Raw genomic sequence first — 13,165 nt, forward strand, 5'->3', positions numbered from 1 at the left:
TGCCCCTGAGTCGCTGATTTCACCCCTCGTTGCCATTGATCGGGGGCTTACCATGTGCCTGACGCTGGGCTTTTTCTGTGTCCTGTTCACTCCAAACAACCTCATGAAGTTAGTACCATTATGTCCTCTCCTTCTATATTTGAGGAAACCGAGTCTCTAAGGAGTGTATCCAAGGCCCACCCAGAAGCGAGGAACTGGGGTTCAAACCCAGGCACCCCAGGCTACTGAGAAAGACTAGTTCCCCTAGCGGTGGGCTCAGTGGTCCTCGGGGTGGGCGGAGGTGCAGAGAGGAGCTAAGCCCTTTGCGGCTCGGTGGGCTCCTCCCCTCCCTGGAGGAGTTCCCTTAAGCAACCTACAGGGCTCTCTGGCCCCAGGAGTCTATAATTGTCCCTCCGGGTGTTTCCCCAGTAAAGGATGATCAAGAGCCCTCAAAAGAAGAAAGAGGCATGGGCTTGAATTGAGATGGCAGCCAAAAGCATATAGGGTTGAGTCCTGACACTGCTCCTTCCTAGCTGTGTGACCCTAACAACTTCCTCCAGGTCTTCCCTCCTTCATTCATTCCCCAGATATTCCTGGAGCCCTCCCCTCTGCTGGTGAGTTGCTGGACACTGGGGAAGGATGAAGATGCGAGTTCCTTGCTTTCACGAAGCCTGTATTCTAGTGGAGGGGAGAGATCACCAACTAGCAGAGCAAGTAAATAAGTAATAATTGTGGATGAAATAGGGGCTCCGATGGAAACTAGCCAACCAAGTGAGGCGCTGGGGAGAAGAGGGGTGGCAGCCTCAGGTGCCAGTCCAGGCAGGCCTCTTTGAATAGGTAAGGTAACATTGGAGATGAAACAGAAGGATGGAGAAAGGGTCCTTTTTTTTTGTAAAATGGTGTTAAAAAATAATTAGGGAGATCACATTTCTGCTACACTGTAGGTACTTCATAAATATGTGTTGGATGAAGTTATGGGATACTATATGAAGTGCCTGGCATACAGTAGGTGCCCAATACACAGTCTTGCTGTTTACAGAGGGCCTGAGTTCCTGGAAATGTTGACTCTAAATTTTGAAATCCAAGCTTGATTCCCCTTTGATTTTCATTATAAAATTGAAGATGTGTTCCTTTGGGGGAAATTCCGAGGACCTAGACTGAATAAAATTATAGTTAAGAATGTAGAAAACCTTTTAGGACAGTGTATTTAAAGGAAAAGTGATCATTTCTGATGAAATATTAATAGTTCTGAAAATGTCATTCAGTGTTTGTGCTGCTTGGCATTTGGTTGGCTAACACCTATGCTTAGAGCAGAACACTGTCAACTCTGCACTGCCCAGGCTGCAGGATTCTGGAAAGTTAGCCAGTTTACTCATTCCCTCTATTCTCTCTCCTTTTCAGCAGGAGACCAGGCAGCAGGGGCCAAGGATTGCAAAAAAAAAAAAAAAGCCAAAAAAAAGAGAAACAATACAACAGTGATAGGGAACAAAGACAGGGGCTTGTTTCTTGAAACACACAGCTGAGGTGCCTAGTTCAGTTCAGTTCAGTCACTCAGTCATGTCCGACTCTTTGTGACCCCATGAATCACAGCACGCCAGGCCTCCCTGTCCATCACCAACTCCCGGAGTTCACTCAGACTCACGTCCATCGAGTCAGTGATGCCATCCAGCCATCTCATCCTCTGTCGTCCCCTTCTCCTCCTGCCCCCAATCCCTCCCAGCATCAGAGTCTTTTCAAATGAGTCAACTCGTAGCATGAGGTGGACAAAGTACTAGAGTTTCAGCTTTAGCATCATTCCTTCCAAAGAACACCCAGGGCTGATCTCCTTCAGAATGGACTGGTTGGATCTCCTTGCAGTCCAAGGGTCTCTCAAGAGTCTTCTCCAACACCACAGTTCAAAAGCATCCATTCTTCGGCGCTCAGCTTTCTTCACAGTCCAACTCTCACATCCATACATGGCCACTGGAAAAACCATAGCCTTGACTAGACGGACCTTTGTTGGCAGAGGAGTCTGCAAAAAACTTAAGTAGCAAACAGGATGGCAGTTTCTCAAAAAACTAAAAACGGAACTACCATATGACTGAACAATTCCATTCCTGGGTATACATCCAAAAAATACCCAAAACACTAATTCAGAAGGATACACGTACCCTCAGTGTTCATAGCAGCATTATTTATAACTGCCAAGGTATGAAGTCACCTAAGTGTCCATCAATGGATGGATGGATAAAGAAGATTTGAGACACACACACAGCATACACATATCTACAATGGAATACTCAGCCATAAAAAAAAGAACGAAATTTTGCCACTTGCAGCAGGCATTATGCGAAGTGAAATAAGTCAGCAAGAGAAAGAAAAAGACTGCATGATAGCTCTTACATTTGGAATCTGAAAAATACAAATACAACAAACTAGTGAATATAAGAAAAAAGAAGCAGACTCACAGATACAGAGAACTAGTTGTCACTGGTGAGGAGAGGCAAGCCGGGAGGGGCCATAAAGGAGCAGGTGATTAAGAGAAGCAAACTGGTAGGTATAAAATAAGCTACCAGGATGTATTATACAAATAGGGAACTGAGCAAACATTTTATAGTAACTATAAATGGAGTATTTAAAGAGATGGGAATATCAGACCATCTTACCTGTCTCCTGAGAAACCTGTATGTGGCTCAAGAAGCAATAGTCAGAACCCTGTACAGAATAGGATTGAGAAAGGAGTACGACAAGGCTGTTTGTTATGGCCCTCTTTATTTAACTTATATGCTGAGCACATCATGAGACATAAGAAATGCCAGGCTGGATGAGTTACAAGCTGGAATCAAGATTGGTGGGAGAAACCTCAACAACCTCAGATATGTGGATGATACCACTCTAATGCAGAAAGTGAAGAGGAACTAAAGAATCTCTTGATGAAGGTGAAGGAGGAGAGTGAAAAAGCCAGCTTAAAACTAAATATTAAAAAAACTAAGAGCATGGCATCCGGCCCCATCACTTCAAGGCAAACCTAAGGGGAAAATGTGGAAGCAGTGACAGATTTCCTCTTCTTGGGCTCTAAAGTCACTGTAGATGGTGACTGCAGCCATGAGATAAGAACAACTGCTTCTTGGCAGGAAAGCTATGACAAACCTAGAAAGTGTGTTGAGACGCAAAGACATCACTTTGCCAACGTAGGTCCGTATAGTCAATGTTATGGTTTTCCCAGTGGTCACGTAAGGTTGTGAGAGCTGGACCGTAAAGAAGGCAGAGTGCCAAAGAATTGATGCCCTTGAACTGCGGTGCTGGAGAAGACTCTTGAGAGTCCCCTGGACAGCAAGGAGATCAAACCAGTCAATCTTAAAGGAAATCAACCCTGAATACTCACTGGAAGAATTGATGTTGAAGCTGAAGCTCCAATATTTTGGTCACCTGATGCAGAGAGCTGACTCACTGGGAAAGACCCTGATGCTGGGAAAGATTGAGGGCAGAAGGAGAAGAGGGCATCAGAGGATAAGATGGTTGGGTGGCATCACTGATGCAATGGACATGTACTTGGGCAAACTTTGGGAGATGGTGAGGGACAGGGAGGCCTGGCATGCTGCTGCCCATGGGGTTGTGAAGAGTCAGGCTAAGTGACTTAACAACAATAAATAACAACAACAACAACAATGAATAGAGCAGAGGCTTTAAAAATTATGAATCACTATATGGTACCCATGTAACTTTTACAATATTGTACATCAGTTGTACTTCAATTAAAAAAAACTTCAGTGGAATACTTAGAGCCAGTGAAAAGAAAGCTATGTCCAGTCTGCTAGTCACTAGCCACTTGTGGCTATTTCAATTTTGTTGCTGTTGCTCAGTCACTAAGTCATGTCTGGCTCTTTGTGACCCCACAGGCTGCAGTGCACTAGGCTTCCCTGTCCTCCACTTTCTTTTTTTAGAGTTTGCTCAAACTCATGTCCATTGAGTCAGTGATGCCATCCAACCATCTCATCCTCTGTCGTCCCCTTCTCCTCCTGCCCTCAATCTTTCCCAACATCAGGGTCTTTTCCAGTGAGTCAGTTCTTTGCATCAGGTGGCTAAAGTATTGGAGTTTCAGCTTCAGCATCAGTCCTTCCAATGAACACCCGGGACTGATCTCCTTTAGGATGGACTGGTTGGATCTCCTTGCAGTCCAAGGGACTCTCAAGAGTCTTCTCCAACACCACAGTTCAAAGCCTCCATTCTCCTGTGCTCAGCTTCCTTTGTAGTCTACTTGGATTCACATTACGAGTTCACGCTTTCTGGAAATGTATCTGATGGTAGGGACTCTGTGCCTTGGTGTATTCACTTGCTAGGGCTGCCACAACAAAGTATCACGCACGGCGTGGCTTAGAAAACAGAAATGAATTTCCCCATAGTTCTGGAGGCTAGAAGTCCAGGATCAAGGTGTGGACAGAGTTGGTCCCTCCCGATGCTCTCTCGTCACCTCACATACAGTTGTCCTCTTCCCATGTTTTCATGTGGTCTTCCTTCTATGTCTATGTCCTAATCTCCTCCTCTTATAGGAACACCAGCCACGTGGGGTTAGAACTCACCCTAAAGACTTGATTTTACCTTATCCACTCTTCAAACTTCCTATCTCCAAATAATGCCCCACATTCTGAGGGTCTAGGGATTAAGACTTCAACGCTTGAATTTGGAGGGACACCATTCAGCTCATAACACTTGATCTCTTCATCTGTAAAATAGGATGACAATAAAGAACACCTATTTTGTAGAACCACTGTACACGTTCTATTACTAAGTAATTCCTTAACACACACGGAAGTCCCTAAAACAATGCCTGGCACATAAGAGACACATAGCAGCGCTGCCTATCACTTTCCTTGTAGATTACATTGAAGTGCATGACACTGGAGTTTCTCAGTAACAGCTTCTGTGCTACGTGTAAAGAGGGAGAGCTTTAGAAGTGCTGGGGAGATTGCTTTGTGATGGAGGAATGGACTCGAATCATCAACTAAGCTTTTCTTGATTGTGCAAGGTACAAGGCTGGGCTAGGAGATGAATACAACCTCTAAGTCTACACATTGTCACAGGCTGATGAAGGGAGCAAAGCCTTCCTGAAGTGCCTGCTACACAGCAGGTGTGGGGGAAACTTGATAAATATCTATGTGCCCAGCACGTGAAATGGTGTCCAAGACCACTGACTGCTTCACTTCAAGCTCTAAAATAGGCAGGCACTAGGCTTCACTGGGCTTACCAGGTGGCACTAGTGGTATAGGAGATGTAAGAGATGTGAGTTCAACCCCTGGGTTGGAAAGATCCCTTGGAGGAGGGCATGGCAACCCACTCATGTATTTTTGCCTGGAGAATGCCATGGACAGAGGAGACCGGCAGACTGCAGTCCATAGAGCTGCTGATTTGGACACGACTGAAGTGACTTAGCATGCACATACACAGGCTTCACTATTGTATCTTCAGTACCTTGAACAGTGGGTTTAATTTGTGAGTAAAAGGGTACCCATTACTACCCCTATTAGCCCAAGCAGGTTGTTTCACCTCTTGATGCCTCAGTTTGCTCATCTGTGAAATAGGGATAATAAGATACTGACCTCCTAGAGTTGCTTTGTGGCAACTGAGATATTACAAGAGCTGTGCTTATAATGGTGAGTCTGGCACATGCTATGTACCCGAGGAATGTTAGCTATCATAATTTACAATTCTGGGATGTTGGTTTTTCTATTTGAAACCAGGAAATCCTCAGGAGGAGGCAATTCTCCTTACCTATTTTCAAGCCAAATCCTGCCCTCGCCTGCTTCCATCACAGACACAAACATGGCCAGGATGGAGAACTTGGAAAGGTGGGCCCAGCCTATGTTCTCTCTCGATTCATAGCTTCCTCATGGAGGCCCTATTCCTCTGCTAGCATATTTTCAACACACCCACCTCTCACCATAAATAGAACGTTTTGGCTGTATAAGAAAATTGGAAGATTTTTTTTTTTTTTTTGTCATTTTGCTTTTGCAAATTTTTGGCCATGAGTAATTTATTTAATTTACGGTTGGCTATGATTTCTCACCAATCTTGGTGCCTACTTGGGAGATCTTGTGCAGTGAGAAAACTCCAACCTACAGACTGTTATCAGATGTAATGAAATTTTTATGACTACTAAATTCAACAGTTAATGAAGTTGACATAATGGTGCATTTTACATTTAATTTAATATTTACTGATTTCAGTGTTGTGGTTTTCTTCTTTGTATCATGGAGCTAATAACACTTCCAGGCCTAAAACTTTTTGCAGGACCCTGAAAACTGCAGAGGCGTGATGCCTACAGCAGATTATGCCTAAAGGGTCAAACTGCCCAGAGGGGGACCCCAAGCTTAGAGAGACTGCAGGCAGGCTTCTTAAGCGACAAACCTTCAGAACAGGATTGAGTGGAGGGTGCAGCTGTTTGTTGGGTGAATGGCCCTCCCCTGGATGTTTTTTCCCAACTGAACCTGACTTCAGAGGATCCAACCCTGGGAAACTCCCTGGTGGACCAGTGCTTTGGATCCTGGGCTTTCACTATCAGAGCTCAGGTTCAATCTATGGTCGGGAAACTAATATCCCCACAAGTTGCATGGCCAAAAAAGAAAAACAAACAAAACACAGAGTAGCTAGCCCTTTCCACGACTTTGTAAAGGACACTGGAGGGTTCTAGAAGCAAAGCTGTGACTCAGGGGCTCCTCTCTCCTGGCAGTACCATCAGCAACCCCTGCCTACCACTTCCCCGGGTGTTTCATTCCTTATTATTGCCTCCAACTCTTGCCCATTTGTGAGGAGATTGGTAACAGCTTGGACGGTGGCAGCAGACACAATTTGAATTTGAATTCTTGCTCTGCTACTTACTGAAGGGTGGCTTTGCACACGCTCAGCTTTTCTGGCATTTCATCATCCACAAATGGATGGAAACACTTTGAAGGGGGAGAAATTCAAAGAGGGACATCCATGAATGTTCTCAGCACAGTGCCTGGCACATGGTTGCAACCTCCATAAAATATACTTTGCTAAGTTGTGTTTGACTCTTTGTGACCCCATCGGTTGCAGCATGCCAGACTCCTCTGTCTTCCACTATCTCCCAGAGTTTGCTCAAATCATGTCCATTGAATCTGATGCTATCTAACCATCTCATCCTCTGTCATCCCCTTCTCCTACTGCCTTCAATCTTTCCCAGCATCAGGGTCTTTTCCAGTGAGTTGGCTCTTCACGTCAGGTGGCCAAAGGATTGGGGTTTCAGCTTCAGCAACAGTCCTTCCAATGAATAGGACTGATTGCTTGATTTCCTTTAGGACTGACTGCTTTGATCTCCTTGCAGTCCAAAGGACTCTCAAGAGTCTTTTCAGCACCACAATTCAAAGCATCAATTCTTCAACGCTCAACCTTCTTTTTGGACCAACTCACCTCATTAAGAGTTTTTTTTTTATTTCCTCTTCATTTTCTGCCATTGGAGTGATATCATCTATTATTGTTGTTATTAGCTATTAATGTAAAAATGGCAGCCAATGAGATCTCCATTTAAAGTGAGGGGAGGAAGGCCATAGTTGGTGGAGCAAAAGAATATATCTTGTCAGCAGCGGCCCATAAAATGATAACAGACAGGATCAGCATACAATTGGCCTCTCACTTCTGCTTTGGCCTTCCTGCTAGACTCCTGTCCTGACAGGATCCCTAAGAATCCCTGGCGAGGCTCTGTATGGGCTCCTTCTCAACGAGAAGCTTGGGGTTCTGCCCTGCCACCCCTAACTTCCAGGCCTGGACACTGACCGGTATGCATTCATTTAAGAGTCATACTAGTTTACTGCTGAGATGATTTGAGGCAGTGTTCAGATTAAAAAGTAAAAATCACAGCATCAAAGAATAAAACGAGGACTGACTCCATCGAAAGAAAGCAGAAAAGAGTTGCCGCTTTCAGGTCCCTGAACTGGCCAGAATGCATGGAGCTAACAAGGTAATAAAACTGGTGTCCCCATTTGTCAGCTAAAGCAAAAATGGAAACACGTCGGAAGGCAGAGTTTTTATTTTCTGACAGCAGAAAATACACATCTTCATCTGCAGAGACAAAGTGTTTCCTGGAAATAACCCCAAGCATGAATTTATCATGAGTCCTTGTATAAAGGACACTGAGTGACATAGTGGGCGATATATTCAATTCTGTTTTCATAAAGACAGAAATGCCATTAAGTTGGTCAGTTTCTCACATCAGGGTTCTCTGAAGACAGAGAGCATAACATTAAATCATAAGTCAGAGAAGGCATTGCTTTAAGGAATTCACATAATGGAGTCTAGAGAGATACCTTTGGGTCCATTCCATAAACATTACTGAGCACCTACTCATCCATCCATCCATCCATCCATCCATCCAAGATCTACTGAATGCCCACCATGTACCAAGCACTCTGAAGGGCATTGGTAAAGACTGCTTGTAAGAGCTGACGCCTGGAGTGAGTTTTGAAGGACAAATAGGAGAATGCCAGACATAGAAGGCAGAGGGAGCAGGGTGCATAAAGGCCTAGAGGGAAGGGAGAGAGAAAGTGTCGCTCATTGCAGGACTGCAAGGGCCTCAGAATGGCTGGAGCGAGTGCGGTGGGCGCAAAGCAGGGTGACAGGAGGCACAGGATGAGGGCAGGCAGGGGCAGGTAGGGAAGGTCTGGCAGAGAGCTTGGGTTTCCCTCTGCAGGCCCTGGAGAAACATCCAGGGAAGGCAGGAAAGTTGTGAAATCAGGTTAGTGTTTTTAAAAGATAACCAATGGAAAAGAGGAAGGTATGTTGAGTGGGACAAGAGAGGAGGTGGAGGCACCTGTTAGGAGGCTGCTCTAAGAAAATCTGGAAGAGAGAAGGTGGGGGCCTGGCTAGGACCTGGGAGACTTTAAGGAGGCAGAATTTAGAGGGCTTGGGAGCTGTCTGGACATGGGGCCTGAGTGAGAGGGGAGTCCAGCGTGATCCCCCCGGGTGTCTGGCTCAGGAACTGGGTGGATGTCGAAGCCGGGAGCGAGCAGAGGGGCAGAGTGTGGGGTGGGGTTAGAAGTGGGTGAGTTCAGTTGTGAGCAGGCTGAGGCAGAGCCTCCTGCAGAGAAGACCAGACACTCCACGGGCACTAAGACTCAGGAGACCTCCAGGAGAAGATTTCTGCCAAAGGGAACTCCTCGTCCACTGCTGCTGCTGCTGCTAAGTCGCTTCAGTTGTGCCCGACTCTGTGCGACCCCATAGACGGCAGCCCACCAGGCTCCCCTGTCCCCGGGATCCTCCAGGCAAGAACACTGGAATGGGTTGCCATTTCCTTCTCCAATGCATGAAAGTGAAAAGTGAAAGTGAAGTCGTTCAGTCGTGCCCGACTCTTAGCGACCCCATGGACTGCAGCCCACCAGGCTCCTCCGCCCATGGGATTTTCCAGGCAAGAGTACTAGAGTGGGGTGCCATTGCCTTCACTAGGGTGTGGCAAATGAGAAAGTCATCAAGCCATCAAGTACAGAGAGACTGGGGGGTTGCAGGACAGAGGTCTCCTCCCACCCTCTCCCCAACACCCTGGATGGCTGTGAGCATGCAGATTCTTCACATGACACATCTTCCTCCCCACAACTGCCCACACTGCTTTCTTTCTGGAAGGTGCCACTTCTCACCCTCTCCCCAGGCTGAGCTAGAAGCCCTTCTCTTTTCTGTAACATCCTGCAGTTCTCCCAGAGTCATTATGCTTTCTGTTTAACTCTTTTCTTAATAAACTATCCATCCCTTGAGGGCAAGGACCACTGGTGATGTCTTATCCTCCTTTATTTTTGTTTACTCCACACCTAGCACTGGGGCCCGGCATGCAGATTAACGTCTGTGGCTGGCACAAATGAAGGGAAGAGTGAGGAGTAAGCAAATGATTGCAGATGAAACTACAGCAAAAACATGGTGGAGTGTATGAGGTTGTTGCTAGCTGCTGTAATACACTGCAAGATTTCGTTGGCTTTTTGCTGTTCAAGGTCAGTTCCCACCTAACAGTCCAATTCAGATGTCCCGAAATGGTGGATGACTTTCCTCTACATGGTTTGGGGATCCAGATTTCTCCCATCTCATGGTTCTGCCATCCCCTAGATACCTCCAGATGCCCCGTGTCCAGCCAGCAAATGGAATAAGGGTTGGAGGATTTTATGGGATAAGCCTTGACGTCACACACACACACACACACACACACACACACACACACACACACACAACTTCTGCTTAAATTCCTTGGACTGGAACCTTGTCTTATGACTGCACTCAGCTGCAAAGGGGACTAGAAAATGTAGTCCTGGCTGGGCAGCCACTTTTCAGTGATAATTCAGCACTACTGACATTTTTGGCCAGATGATCCTTTGGGGTGGAGGGAAGCATTCCTGGGTGGTGGATATTTAGCATCATCTCTACCCCCTAGAGGCCATCATGTCTACCCTGTAGCATCCTCCAGTGGTAACAACCAAAAATGTCTGCAGATGCTGTCCAGTGACCCCTGAGGGCCAAATCACCCTGGTGAGTGGAGAACCAGGGTGATTGCTCTATATCATGGAACGGGAGGCATTCCGTTTGGATGTTCTGCTAGCTGGCCATGCAGCAAGGGTCTTCTAAGTAAGCAGAGGGTGTGCGTGTGTTGGTGGGGGTGGGTGCTAGTTAGGAGAAGCTACCTGAAGGAGGTGACACTTGAGCTGAGTGACTGGGAATCGTCTACTCTGCACAGTGAGACAAGGAACGGTATTGCAGTCAGGAAGCAGCTTGAGTGAAAGTCTGGGGGCTATGCTAAGGTAGCTGATGGGAGGGACTTCAAGGAGAGATGAGAGCCTAGCATAGCTCCTCTCCTGTGGATTATGGCCTCTGACAAGCAGAGGGAACTTGGACTTCTTTTGCCACTAACTCTAGTTCTGTCCCTTTCTTTGTTTCACTGTGGATTTTCTGCGAGAAATGCCAAGATTCGGTGGCCCCAGCATTTGCTAGAACTGGAGGGATGGCCCAGACTATGAGCCCTTTTCACATTTCCTTCCTAGTTGCAAGGGGTCCACAGCCTCCCCCAAGTTTGTTCTGGGCTCTTTCTTCCTGAACCCTGTCGCCTCTCCTTGGGAAGCTGTCATCTCTACGGTGACAGCTTTACTCTTGGGAAATACTAGCTTCTGTGTGAGTGTGCTACTCACTGAAAAATTCCCACCCTCCACTCAGACCTCAAACATTTCCTCTGAGCTGGTCTTGGCTCTGCAGCCCATCTCTGCCATCCTGCCTCCCCCTCAGCCTCCGTTTCTGCCTTCATTACTACGACATCCATTTGCCTGCTCGTTTTCTGTCTTTTGGCTTTAGAAGGGTCTTTTATCCTCTTCCTGGGTCAGAATGAAACTTGCAAGGCATCAAGGGTGCAGCCCCTATACTTGAGTCAGGCTGAGCTCTCCAGAGCACCGGGCCTTGTTTTCTTTCTGAAACAAACTCTGATCTTATCCAGGAACGAGACTTATCTTGACGAGTCAGCACACACGTTGGGCTTTTTTTGTGCTCCCTGATGCTGTGGAGAGACCCTGACCCATCGCTGCCTCTGGCTCCTGGAGAGACTGGAAGGGGTGGGCAGGGAGCCAGCCCTAGGGGCTGGGCTGAGTCACATTCTCTTAGGCTAGAAGGAGTTAGCTCTTGGACCCCACCTCTTATCATCTCTTGGACCCCTGCCTCTCCCTTGGACTGCAAATGTTCCCAGGGTCCCCATCTTTGGTCTTCAGAGGCATCCACCTTTGCAGACTCCTTCGTGATAAAGCAGTCCATGCAACCTAATGGACCTCTCTTTAAATATATTTTCTGACGACTGTTTTGCATTCCTTTTCTCTCTTTCCTCCACCTGAAGAGTCCTCCCCTCCTGTGATGTGCTGAACTGTGTCCCTTCCTACGTCGAAACTGTAACCCCCAGGACCTCAGAATGTGACTCTATTTGGAGACAGGGCTTTAAAGAGGTAATTAAGTTAAAACTAAATCTATAAGGTGGGGCCTAACACAGTATGACTGCTGTCCTTGTAAGAAGAAGAAATTTGGACACAAACATGTACAGAGGGCTTCCCAGGTGGCTTCCTTGAGGCTTCCCAGGTGGTGCTAGTGGTAAAGAATCTGCCTGCCAATGCAGGAGACATAAGAAATGTGGGTTCGATCCCTAGGTCAGGAAGATCCCCTGGAAGAGGGCATGGCAACCCACTTCAGTATTCTTGCCTGGAAACTCCCATGGAGGAGCCTTGCGGGCACCAGTTCACGGAGTCACACAGAGTCAGACATGACTGAAGCAACTTAGCACGCACACATGTACAGTGGGAAGACAATATAAAGATGTAGGGGAAAGACAGCCGTCTACGAGTTGAGGAGAGAGGACTCAGAAGCCAACCTTGTCAACACCTTGATCTCTGACTTCTAGCCTCCAGAACTTTGAGACAATACATTTCTGTTGTTTCGGCCACATTGTACGCAGTCCTTTATGATGGCAGCAGCCCTAGCAAACGAATTCACCTTGTGCTTCCCCTGCCTAAGACAGAACTCCAGTCTCCTCACCATCCCCTACGACAGGCTGCAGGGTCTGGTTCTGGCTTCATCCTCCCCTCACCTCTGTGAATAACAGGTGTCCCTGCTCTTCACCTTGACCCAGACCCAGCCTTCTTCCCTGGTTCCCTTCCCTGTTCAGGGCCTTGCCCTTCCATTTCCCAACTCTTTGCATGGCTATTTTGCCTAATTTCCAAACCCACCTTGAAGGTCATCACCTCAGAGAGGCCTTCCCAGACCATCTATCTATTAAGGTATACCCTGCGTATTCTTTTTCACAGCAACTATGACCTTTTAAAAAATAGCATCTTTAATTAGTAACTTTGCATATAATTGTTTATTTATCACCTGTCTTCATCAAGCCTGGGACAGTTCACTCCTGTGTATACAGCACACAGTCTGGCATGGAATGACACTCAATTAATATCTGTTGAGGAAATCAGTCTTTACCTTGTTCAAGTCTCTATCCAGGCTTCGGGGTTCAGCCCAAATCCCACTTCCCTCCTTAAATTAGCCTTATGATCCCTTAAGTCCAAGAAAAGCTTATTGTCTTGATGTGCCTTTGTTACTATCTGTAACCTGGAACGTGACTTTTCCATCCTGGCAATCAACACGGCCCCCACTGTATGGGCTGGTGGGGGGTTTCCATCTCTGCCCCACATCTTCCCAG

This window comes from Budorcas taxicolor, chromosome 3, assembly GCF_023091745.1.
Source record: "Budorcas taxicolor isolate Tak-1 chromosome 3, Takin1.1, whole genome shotgun sequence".
NCBI lineage: Eukaryota > Metazoa > Chordata > Mammalia > Artiodactyla > Bovidae > Budorcas > Budorcas taxicolor.